Source organism: Taudactylus pleione, unplaced genomic scaffold, assembly GCF_031769625.1.
Source record: "Taudactylus pleione unplaced genomic scaffold, aTauple2 ptg000842l, whole genome shotgun sequence".
Taxonomy (NCBI): Eukaryota; Metazoa; Chordata; class Amphibia; order Anura; family Myobatrachidae; genus Taudactylus; species Taudactylus pleione.
This window is the reverse complement of record NW_028285244.1, coordinates 5,348,607-5,361,610: the sequence shown is the minus strand read 5'-3', so window position 1 is coordinate 5,361,610 and position 13,004 is coordinate 5,348,607. Positions and strand designations below refer to the sequence as shown.

The following is a 13,004-nucleotide window of genomic DNA, read 5'->3' as shown; positions in this document are numbered from 1 at the left end:
CTACTTATTGTATAGGTTGCAGCCCTGGATGGAAATGACTGTATTTAGACATAGTATGGAATGCTGCTGTTTTGACTTGCTTTTGAGTCATGCTTGATTTTCTATATGATAAATACACAGATTTTTTTCTGACTTGCTAGGAGAGTGGTACTTGTATTCTTTATCACCCTAGCTAACAAGGATATATAATATATTATCACCTTCATCCACGAGGTGACACTGGAGTATATACTGTACAATGTGTATAGAATGGTGATTGGGTGGAGCCTGGCACTTAATTCTTTAGAATTGAAGTTGGCTCCCTCCCTCTATACCCCACTGAGCCCGTGTTTAAATGAGTGCCTCGAGGGTGTCTCTAGCCCTTTATTTTTTTCATTGAAGATCTTCACTGGCAGACTGCATGCTGCTGCAGCCCGCCTGCAATGTTGGAAGCCGTCGGAGAGACACACCACAGCTGACTGAGGCTAGTGTCTTTGTCTCTGGCCACAGGGCCATCGGACCCTGGGGACCCACCACAATTTACTGCGGCTAGTGTCTGGGTCCTGATGTCCCTTCCATACCGGATGGTTTTGGCAGTGGTATGTATAACACACCACGCATGATTAGCAAGGTTGTTAGGCTACAATAGTAGTGGGTTCAAGACTACCAACGCCTTCTCCTAGTATGGTTTTGGCAGTGGTAAGTATAACCCACCACCCTAGATTAGCAAGGGTTTTGGGCTGCATTAGTAGCTGGTAAAAGCCTACCAGCAGCTTTTCCCAGTAAGGGTAGACTGCAAACAGTATTAGCTGTCAGCGTTACAGTGTGCAGGAAGATCCCTGCGCTTACTGATTAAAGCTCCCTTTGTGCTGTGCATCTATAGCGCTGCACTGGGCAGTAGTTCAAACCCCGGCACTGTGTATATGGGCTTTCGTTTAAGCGATGATTTAGGGCACTCCCCACATGGCTTTACCGATGCCAGGGTCGGCTTGCTGAGCAGTTGGCGGTGAGTTCTCGGCCCACATTGCAGGAGAGCAGAGAGCGGTTTCTGCACGGAGCCCGATAGGGCGAGCGGTGGCCACCAGACTATGCAGTTTTCTTCCATAGTGCCTTGGCCAGTAGCCTCTGGTGCTGCGGAGACGTCTGCCTCAGATTTTGAAACTGCACTGACAGCGCTTTATTTAATTTTGCATGTGGTGGCGGGAACGCTGGAAGGCCTGGCTTACCGTTGGCCTCTCATGGTTTTCCCTCGCTCAGGGGCTGTGCTGGGAGCCACAGAGGGGGCCCCAAGGTTCTCAGCCTGACTGTTAGCCCCAAGATGGGGTTAACCCTCTTATTATCTCAACTGCCTGCTCATATCATACGGTGTGCATCTGCAGGCTCTGTTTTTTTTTGCAGTGCATATTTGACATTACTAGTACTTGGTTGTTTTTATGCTTTATAAGTATTGCCTTCAGCATACAGTAGGTAACCAGTATAAATAGGCTGATAATAGTTCACTCCAGTTATGGGCATGCTGTAAGTGATCAGAGAATAGCTCCTATTACAGTGTAGTAGTCTAATGCAGTTATCTGACAGGGGATCTATACTAATATGGTATGCAGACGGTTTGGGTAAACTATGGGCCCGATTCAGCAGTGCACGCAAGTGCACTACTGAATGCAGATTCCCAATTCGTGGCATTACCTTTGCTGTGTGTTTACTCGGCAGGTGGGTTTAATAATGTACATTATCTCAAGTACATAGGCTTATGTTAGTAGACACAGTCCCATGCAATGCATATGTCAGTGCTGGCTATGGGACAGAGTAGCTAGTTCATGACCAGGTGACTCTTGTGATTGCAGGTAAGGGTTTCTTGAAAACTCCTAGGCGAATGCGCTTTCCACAGAACCCATTTTAGTTCCATAGGGGACATGTAAAAAGTGGACTGGCAATTATCATGTTTGTCTCCATTCTCTATTATCCATTCTCCTGTTGTAGTCTGGCTATTAGGCCCAGGTACACCATTGAGGCGAGTTATACTCGCGGTGAGTTCCCCTGCAATCCTTCTTTTCACCAGTATGGAACACTAAAATAGAAACAAGGACACAATTAGAAAAAAAAAAAAAACTATTGCCAATCGCTTCTCTGCCTTTAGCTACGATCAGAAGTGGTATTTGCCTTTATCGGTTTAATATCTGATACTCTCCCTATCTGGGGGAGATATATTAAATGATTTTGAACTAGAAAGATGATCGAATAACTGGCTCTGCCCACTTCATGCCTTGACCTGGTATTGCGGTACACACCTCAAATCATGCCTTGTCTTGTCTGATCTTGGAAGCTAGCAGGGTCAGAACTAGTTGTGCTGGATTGGGATACGAGGCACGTTAAGCTTAAAACAAAAGAACACTAGAATCCGGCTCTACGTGACATTCTTGGGGCAGGTAAATTTTGCTATCTATCCTTGATTGGTGTGGAACTTAAGGGAATCTTCAGTCCACTTGCTTCTGTCCTTAGACGGGATGTAGTCAGGAAGCCGACGGTCTAAATACCGACCGCCGGCTTCCTGACTCTCTAATCCCGGCGTGGTACTAATGACAGGCGTCGAAAACTCGACGCCTGTCATTACCCATACGCCGGAAGACCGACGCCCGGCATACTGAAAGAAGGTAAGCCGGGCGCGGACAGCCGCAGGGGGGGGGATGGAAGGTTAGGTTTTAGGGCTCCCGGGGGGACTTAGGGTTAGGCACCCCCCGGGATGGTTAGGCTAGGGGAAGGGAGGGTTAGGCTAGGGGAAGGGAGGGTTATGGTTAGGCACCCCCGGGGGGTGGTTAGGGATAGGCATCCCCCCGGGAGACTTAGATTTAAGCTGCAGGGAAGGGGGAGGTTAGAGTTAGGCACCCCTAAGGGAGGGTTAGGGGGTAGAATTAGGTTAGCGATACTTTTTGACTTTCGGGATTTTCACCCATGCGACCGGCGTTAATACCTACTACACCCCCTTAGACAAGTGTTGTAAACAGAAAAACAATTTACCAGACCCGAGATACAACCGTCACTATAGCAGACGCCTGTGAAATGAGAACCACCAAATCCTCAAAGGATACAAACACTCTTGTGCTTAGGTTTTATACAAAAATTAAAACCAATTTAATAACGTTCACAGATGATACTTAGTCCAGCTTGTAGTCAAAGGTTGGTCTTCCCGTTGTTCTTATTGTGTTTAGTGCAGGCAGTAGGAACCTTCTCGGCTGTTTGTGTGGTGTTTATAAAATGAAAAAAAAATTTTTGGTTCTTTCTTGAAATTTTAATATGATTAAAAAACTTTTTGGCCATTTTGGTTAAAAAAAAATTGTTGTGTTAGAATGTGTGTGGTAGCTCCCTATCCTGTTGCTAGCTCCCTCCACGTTGTTAAGGTGATGGCTGTGGCACCGAAGGGGTTATCTCCTTGTGCCGCAGCCCAGACACCCTCTGGCGACTGCAGTGAGTTAATATTTAGAGTCCTGATGCTGATAGAAGTTGTCAAGGTGCTAGTACCTGTACTAATGTCATTTTATGTGTTGGATGTACCGAAAGCCCCAGATTAGTTGCGTCGATGCAGGAATGGTAAAAAATTGCTGCTGCTGCCGGTAGCGGGAGAGCAAGCTCCCAGTGCGGAGAAAAGGACCAGGTGCACTGAAAAACAGAAGCTGGTGCATTCAGCAGGAGAAGGGGCAGCAGGTCCTGGCTGCAAGAGGGGGAGCCCTTAACCTGGGGAACAGGAGTATAGCTCCCGGAATGCTCCCTGCACTGAAGGTTGTACAAAGAATGCTGGGGACCGGGAAAGTAGTCCCCGTTACTGCCAGGCTGCACTGGTTAAAGTCAATGTGTTGACCACTGTATAAAAATGTGCAGAAAAATGTAAAAGTGCAATTAATAATATGAAAATATGTATGACATTGTATACAGGAAAGATGCATTCTGAGCTGCAGTGCAGAGGTGAATACAGCCTGCGCCTAGTTCTCAGCACCAGAGTAAAGCAGTATGTAAAATTATTTAAAATGTTTAAATGTGAGAAAAGTATTTATAAGAAAATTGCACTTGCCTTTCCCTTTGTTCTAGAGGGCTCTGGAACCCTTCATGGGCTGCTGGTTTCCCCAGTACCCCTTACAGGAAACTAGAAAGTCCTCTTCTGCATCAGAGTGGTATCAGGAGGTGCAGGGAGTGGTGGCCAGCACAGCCAGCTGATTGATTTAATGGAGCTCCACATAGCTCCCACTTGGTGTCCTGGAGATCTTGTCTCCCAGCCTCTGGAGCTCAAATTTGGCCAGAGAGTAAGTCTTGGTAAGTCTGAAGAGAGGTATGGTTCCTTCCGACTCCTGGGGTATGGTTATCTGCTCATGTGGTCTCAGGCACAGAGGAGTGACCACTGTCCATTAGGGACAATGTTAAGTGTGTGAATGCACAAAACATGTACTTCGCTTGATTGTGTTAGTATTGTGAATAAAATGGACCTGGAAGCCCTGAATGTGTGTATCCTCTGACCATCCAAAGAGAATTGAACTACTGTGACATATTGTATGCTGTGATTGACCCAAGCACCTTTAGCAAGGTACTAGTCTTTTAAAGACGGTTTGAGCTATAAACATCCTGCCTTAACTGACGTGGTAGTATGGGATGCGAACGCAGCCATCTGTGCTTCACCTGCAAAGGAGTGACACACCACCCGGCTGTTTTATTTTGAAGAGGAACGGATCTCCTCTGACTCCCTGCAAACGTGGCAATTTCTGACTGGTTTTACTGAAAAAATAGTCAGTTAAGTGGTTAAGACGCCTGCATCTGCTTGTATCCTGTGGCTACTAGAGGAGTCCCAAACACAGCTCTGTTCTCTGCCTGATCTTGATTGAGCTCAGTGACTCCAAACTGAAACCCTTTGAAGCTGCCCAGGAGGTTTTGCAGCAGTGTCTCCACATATACCCAGAGGTAAGCGGTTACAGGTGCCGGTGGTAGGAGCATGTGTAAAATGAGTGGTTCTGGGTGCTGGTGTAGGAACCTGGCGCTGGCAGAGAGTTACCCACTATTAAAGTATACTAACTGATTTTCAATGAGGTTTTATTCTTTAAAAAAAAAAATTGTATGGTCACACAGCCTTTTGGAAATGCAGCACAGCAACTTGCATGCACTTTAAGCTTCACTCTGAAAGCCTTCAGGTAGAACCCCCAAAGGCCTCACATTTTTACTTAACAACATTGTCTACTTTGTGGAAGTTTTTGCTTATGAATATGTAAGTTGTTACAGAGTTAAGCAATTACACTGAATGGTCCAAATTGTCATTTGTCTTGGGAAATGTCTCTAAAATCTGAAATTCCATGAGTGGTGACCACTTCATAGGTTTTCAGGGATGGGACGTTACTTCAAGTAGCAAGAGCTTTGAGACTGCAGGGCTGAGGGACAACAGTGAATAGCAGTCTTTATTATGATGTGTTCTTTTCATTTGTCATCCATCATCGGATAGCAACCTCCTGCTTCACAGAAGATAAGATTCTGCATTGAGCCAGACAGTATGAACAGAAAACAAGTGATCACAAATAAAAAAAAATAAATGGGAATGTGGAAGCGCTTAGAAAACAATTATGTATTGTCACAAGTGAGCCAGAATGTAAATGCACTGGGCAGTCAATGAGAACTGAACGTAAACAAACGCACACATAACTAAACACACCCCATTTATGCCCCTTATTGGGAATACGTGTTTGGACCTGACCACATCTGAGATAGGAATAGCGGTGGTTGTTGCAGCTCACCCTACCTTTCCCTACCAATTGTTGATGCGGCTGGGACCTGGACTAGGCAATCTATTTCTTTAGACTCCACTTGATGTCTCAGCAGGTCTGTAGTAGTTTCACCAATCCCCTGTAATGAATGCGGGAATCGTGTGTGCAAACCATATAATGTTTTGAGCACGTAATCTTTGTCAGATACACAGATGATAACAAATGTCACATTTTTTTTTTTCAATTAAACATTTCCACTCGCTACAGTACCCAATGTACAGTGTAGAATGTTTTTCATTGTCATTATTCAATAATTATTAACAGCATTTATTTAACTAGCACCATAGATTTCAAAGGCCCAGGCAGTCTTACAGCTATGACATACAAGAATGCAATAAAAAAATGTATATACAATTATGCATAATGACAAATACATGGATAGTCATTGGCTACTAATTACTACAGAGGAGTGGTCCAGTTTTGGCTAGGATCTTCCCACCAAGTTTGGATTTTCGAACAAGGCAAAAAAGCCATCTTTCATGGACGCCAGTGCCGAGCTGCCTGTGAAAAATTACGTTCTGCCTCGTTCTGAGATCTCAACTTGTCAGGAAGATTCGAGCCAAAATTAAGCTGCTCATCTCTGTTTGGGTACAGGTAGGATTGCCATATGTCTGATGTCTTATGCTGAATCTTCAGCTGCTTGTTCACAGACACTGCTCATGAGTTCACGATCTAGAGTTACTAGATTGCAATTAAGGAGCCATCAAACTAACCTGTTCCTTATTATCCCAACAATTAGCTTTTAAGCACATTGTATCATTGATATAACCACAAGATTAACATCAATTAATCTTGCGGTTACTATGTAGCGGCTCCCACCATTAGACGGTTATGGGGATTTCTCACCGTAGACGTGAGGGAGACAGAGGCTGGCCGCATTCAGCTAATCAGGGAGCTGCTCCCTGATTGGCTGGCGGCCCCTGCACTGACGGGGCACACGTGTGCCCCGGTCATTTACGCGGAGCAAAGGTATGTGTACACACATACCTTTGCTCAGTCCGCATGGATCGTTTTTTTTTTCGTTTTTTTTATTTTAACCCCTGGATTGCCTACTTGGAGAAGAGGACGTGATCTACGCATAGGAGAGGTGAGTATGGATTTTTTTTCTCAGGTACACCTCTATGGATTACTTCGGATACTAGGTGAGTATGTGTGAGTGTGCATGTATGTTTTATTAAAATTATACTTTCACGGTGTAAGTTTGTTTATTTACGTATTTCTTTAGTTGTGGAACTACAAGTGCCAGCGGGCCCGTAATGCCCCACATGCTGGTATTTGTGGTTCTCCAAATACCAGCATGCAGGGGAGGCTTGCTGGTACTTGTGGTTCTACAAATAAAGACAATATGGTAAATTTAATTTAACACTTTCACTTTACACTATCAACCCGGCACCCACCGCCCTAGTGTGCCGGGGATAGCCCCGGGCTATCAGTCTAGGCCTGGGGTACCCCTTTATTGGGGGGGGTACCCAACTCCCCAGGGATCCCCGGCCTGGACTGACTAGCAGTCAGGGATAATGCTTTGGCCGGGGAAACCGGTGAAAGGTTTTCCCTGGCTGTGGCATTATCCCCCTGTTAGAAAGAGTTCGGTTCAGGATTTTTCAGGGGACCCCTACTCGTTTTGTCCCCTGATTTTCCAGAACCAGCTCAACAAAGCCCTGTGCTGGTTCTTAATATACGGGGGCCCCCTACGCATTTTGGCCCCTGTATTTTTAGAACCAGAACAGGCTTTATAAAGCGCGGGGCTGGTTATGCTTTTGGGGAGGGGGTGCACGGTTTTTGTTTTTTTTTACACACAGAAGCCATCACGGATCTCACTGATCTGTGATGGCTTCTCTAAAACTCGCACCTTTTAATGCTACTCGCATTAAAAGGTGTCAGTTTACATAGTCCTAAACTCTCCTGCACTCGCAAATGCAGTAGCCTCGAGCTGAAAAGTTCGCAGGCTATTGAATTTGCGAGTTTCAGTACAAACTCGCAATTTCTAAAAGTGCGAGTTTGTACTGTTACTAAAACTGACTAGTCTAATATATAGGGCCAAATGTAATGGGTAGTTTTATTTTGTTCTCTTCTAAGCAACAATATTGTAAATTGTGCCTTCATTTGCCAACATGATGGAAAGTAAGCAGAATTGTAAAGATGAATTGTAGCAAATCACTGTGTCCATATTCCTCTGAACCCTCATTTTTTTTTTTTAAGTTTAGAGGAAGGTGATGGTGACTGATATAACCATGCATTACAACAGTTTTATGCACTAGTGCATCTCTGAATGCACAGCATGCATTATTCCCAATGCGACCACACACGTCATATCAAACTGGTTCCACAAACATGACAATTATTTGTATTCAGCAGAACAATGCACCCACATGTCATCTCAAATTGGTTCCACGAACATGGCAATGAATTAATTGTATTCCAAAGGCCCAATTTGAAAATTAAAGTTTTTTAGTTTTCTTAAATGCTTTTATTCAAAGACAAATTTTTACAACAAATATCAATGTAAGACACTTAGGGGCATATCCAATTAGCCGCGGGCAACTTCTCCACTATTTAGAAGATTGGACACCCCTCCCTCATCATGTGATAAAAGAAAAAGTGGGAACTCTATCTGTACGTGTAGCTCCTGGACATAGACCGATACATATTGCCATACTACTGCCAGTGAGACACAAGAAAACCCAGAGTCAGCTGCTCAAAACAACTTATTTAGTCAATGAAAACATTGTGATGGGATGAAGCCCCAGTCATCAAGCCATAGCTGGATTAAGTTGTTGGTTTTGTTTTTTTTTGGGGGGGGACGGGACACGGGGACCAGATAATAGGGCTTGATTCAGAGATCTACACAAACCTGATGGCTTAAGCCACAGCATGGTTGACAGGCAGCGGCCATTTGGGGGCAGGGAAGGGGTGGTGATGGCCAGCGCCCCATAAATTGTGGGTGTGTTAGCCCCATTTTCTAGGTATATTGAAGTAGCATTACTATATCAGTTTCTATCGATTATATGCAATCATTCTGACTCGGTGTTCGCACAAATAAACATTTCAACACACCAAAAAAACACATCTGTTCTTTTATGTCACAGTTTACAGAAGATTTAATGTGATTAAACACTTTTTCACTATAGAGGGATAGGTCTGCAGTATAAACATCTTCGTATCTTGTTAACAAAGGACACAATGTCCTAAAATAGCTAAACGGTAAAAAAATCAAAATTATCACATATACAGCATATTACCGGAAAGATGTACCAAAAAATGAATAGCAAAATAAAATGCAATGTATATACGATTAAAATAAATAAAAATATATGTGGAGGAGGAATGGAAAGGAGGACCTGCAAATAATTATAGGAGCGATTCACTGTCTCATTGAGCCCCTCTGGATGGAGAGTGCCCTTGGCATGGATCCAGTGTTCCTGTCGCACACTCTCCTGAACCTGTCTCCACGGCTTCAACAATTGTTAGGCATGCTCACAGGGTCAGCTTCAGCCACCACCAGAGAAGGCTGCAGAAGAGAGATCTCAGTAGCTGTAAATAATGAGAACAAGCTAATAAAAATAGACACTCTGAGATCCCACGGCCTCAATCCCTTTTTGATGTGGGATGTTGGTGTAGAAACTGACAACTCTCCTTGATATATCTCTGATTTTGTTCAGAAAACGTGTGCTGTCTCTGATGTGGGGTCTCAGAGAGAAATTCCCATTGCTTTCCGTTCTGTTTTACTGTACTTACAATATTTGTGCCAGGCAGTTTTCCATTTGAGTAAGTAAAACAGAACGGAAAGGAGGTAAGAGCAAGAGACGTTCTGACAAACTGCTCCTCCAAAGTCATTTAACAATTTAAAAAGGGAAAAAAAATAAACAGAAAATTATAGAAGCCAGACCTCTAATAAGGAGATAACATTAACCTATCTTTTTTTATTGTTAAATTGCCCGATAGATTTGAAACTGAGAAAGTTTTCCTGGACAGATCAAGATACCAAAACTTGCTTGGTTATTCTGTTCAGTGCTCTTCAAAACCGAGGGTGGAGAAGTTGCCCCTAAGAACCAATTAGCTTTTACTGTATCAAATACATTCTATAAAATAACTGGTATAAGCTGATTGGTTGCTATGGGCAATGTCTCCATTCTTTTGATTCATGTCCCCCAGAATGTTTAGATGAGTTGGATTTTTGTAGACCGTTTTGCCTTCCCCATACAACCGCATTAGACCGCCAGACAAGTCTAGCTTATAAATGAGGATTACATACAACGTGTGTGTGAATCTGCAGAAGAGAACCTACATGTGTCATGAGACATGGCGCGCTTGTAAACAGATTTGTATTCCTAGTAAAAACGACGATGGAACATGCTTTCACATAATAATGACAATGTGCCCAGAATGGTCAATTGCATATAAATGACCCTAATAATGTATTTCATATGAATAAATATTCTATTGATACAATATATTGTTTTTTAACCTATAGTATCTGGTCAGAATGTTGGCAGGCTGTTAATGTGGACATGTATAAACCGTTGAAAGTCCATATGTATCAACAGTGGAGAGACCATTGCTTGTGATTGTAAGTGCTGTACTAAAATTGCTGTTTTGTTGTGAGTTGGACACTAGAGTCTTCCACCCATAGAGCGGGAACTTATGTTAATCTGAGTGATGTTGGACCGATTTGCTGTTTCGTTATGACAAATCGCCTACATCACTCGGTTTGTACGCCCTATCGATTGTAAGCTTGCGAGCAGGGCCCTCTTACCTTTATGTCTGTCTCTTACAACCCAGTCTGGTTCTATTACTATGGTTTTAAATTGTAAAGTGTAACAGAATATGCTGCACTATATAATAAACTGTTCATAAATAAATATGCACGTGCCAGCAGTCACATCAAACCTGACAATATTACATGGAACCTAATGTATGTTAATGAAAGATGGAACACTATATCATCCTGTCCATCTAGTGTAAGCTCAATCCACACTCTAAGGAAATTGTCTGGAAAGTCGGAACGATTGCCGGTCACTCCAGTGTGTACCCAGCTTTAGTTAGAGCCAGGCAGGCTAGTATTTATTTTATGTGTTTTTAATTTGGATACTTGTACCGAGGCACTGGACTGGTGTACTGTTGATTTTGCTGCTGCATGAGAAGTGCTGCCATTTATCTAGGAGACGACACCCCTAACCTGACCCTGCAACAACACTAGATGTGACTTTCAGAAATCCATAAAAGTTACATAAAAAAAAAAAAAAACATGTTCCCATGGAGGGATGCAGGACTATTTACCACAGGGGGAAGAAGTCCAAAATTACCTAAAAGGACCGAACTCATTGGGGTTGTTCCTAATTGGAGCCTCTCATCCTTCTTGATTTATTGTTTTAATGTACGCACATTTTATGTTGTTTAATGGTATTAAATATTTGAGAACATAGGGCCTGATCGCACGCAGTTGCGCTGTGAAAATATGCTAATGTCTGCCAGCATAAAGACGCCCACTGCTGCTTTCTCACATCTGTAATATCTCGCAGTCCTGCGTACACATCAGTAACATCGGTCCCTCGCGCACAATTACAGCAGCTCTGACCTCAGAAATTGCAAGTCTCGTCACACGCAGTGAGTACATAAGCTGTGTATGCTGTCGCAGTGGCTAATTTATGCATGCCCATGTAACAGCGTTCAAACGGACAGGCATGTCTGCGTTACTCCAACCCCCATCCCCAAACGCTCACGGCCTGTCATTCTCTCTGTGATGGATTCCTATGTGCATGCGTGATCGCAGCGAACGCGCAGTGCGCACCATCGGTTGATCTGTGTATGTGATTGCAATTACGATCAATGCTGGACCGGGTCCATATTACACTAGATTCCATTTTTGCATTTGCCTTCTTGGATGGAGTAGAGCTAAAAACTGATTTCATTGTTATGCTCAGCTACAAGAATCTATCCAGTATGCTGCTCTAATTGTGCTCAGTGTGGTGCAATGGAGCTTATGAGGGAATTGTGAAGTCCTTTTATAAATCACTAGTTACCATATGACACGTTTAATGTCAGATGAGCACTAGGGTTTTATCATTTTGGTATGCAGCCACCTTTCTAAGCACTTTATATTTAACAGTATTACACTGGTTTTTTTTTATTTTTTGTTTTCATGTTACCTGAACGGAACATCTGAGGAGTGCTTAGGAGAAAGGATTTGGAGTAAACACAAAATATGCTAATAGCACTTATTTTTCAAATTAGTACATGTGCACTTTAAAGAAGTCCATTGTAAGTCTCACGTAAGTATATTACACTAGAGGGTGCATTTCCCTACTTTAAAAAAAAAAAAAATCCTACCTGTGGGAACTGCAGAGGGTAAATTTAATTTAATAAGAATTATGTCTAGCCCTGTATGGGAATCGCATGGACATGAGTGAGTTAAGTTTCAAACTGACAAATTTACTAAGAATTGTGTTTGCAAGTGTGTGCTCAGTTGTATTTGGATTGAAAACAATAGACCTTCCTGTCTGCAGTGTGTTTAGTAAGAAGCCTGATCAGTGCAGGAATCTGACTAATAAAGTAATGAAAAGGTTAACAAAGCATAACAAGCCCTGGACCTCTGAGCCCAGCCTGGCAGAGAATAATAGGGGGCAAACCCAATATTCCTTTGCACAGCCTGGGGGCTACACTCCAGGGTCCCCCTGCTGTAATGTAAATCAGTCACAAACTGATCAGCCCTGGTCTGGCAATACTTGGAAATTATAAAAAAAACAAGACACACACTCCAAATGTTACTGATTTATTACACACTCACCCCCACTACATACTTACCTACTCCCTGGCACAGGTCGGTCCTCTTCTCCAGTAGGCACTCGGTCCTCAAAAAATAATAAAATTACTTACCTGGAACATAACGAGCGCTATACTGTATATAGATATATACACTGGTGGCCAAAATTGCGGACACATTTTGAAATTTGAATGTTTATCAACTTTGAATGCTTATAAAAACTTTCACTTCACGCAGTGCAATGATTCATATATCAAATGAAAGGAAATTTAATGCTGAATTCAACACAATAAACAGTGGTCAAATATTTGCATTACAAGGGAAGTTATGCAGTGAAATCAACACTTATGGTGCATACACACTAGACGATATGCTCCCTGAGCGATATCGTCTAGTGTGTCCCCGGCAGGCTGTGCTCAATGTCGTTCATGACATTGAGCACAGCCGCTGAACGATATCATTAGCGATATCGT

The 13,004-nt window shown here is 43.0% G+C and overlaps 1 non-coding gene across 1 annotated transcript; it reads left to right on the top strand.

Annotated features, from left to right (window-relative positions):
* The first annotated feature begins 2,097 nt into the window (after window positions 1–2,097).
* Window positions 2,098–2,286, top strand: LOC148474495 (U2 spliceosomal RNA). Its single transcript, XR_015872880.1, has one exon. It is a non-coding gene; the product is annotated as a U2 spliceosomal RNA (small nuclear RNA).
* The last annotated feature ends 10,718 nt before the right edge of the window (window positions 2,287–13,004 follow it).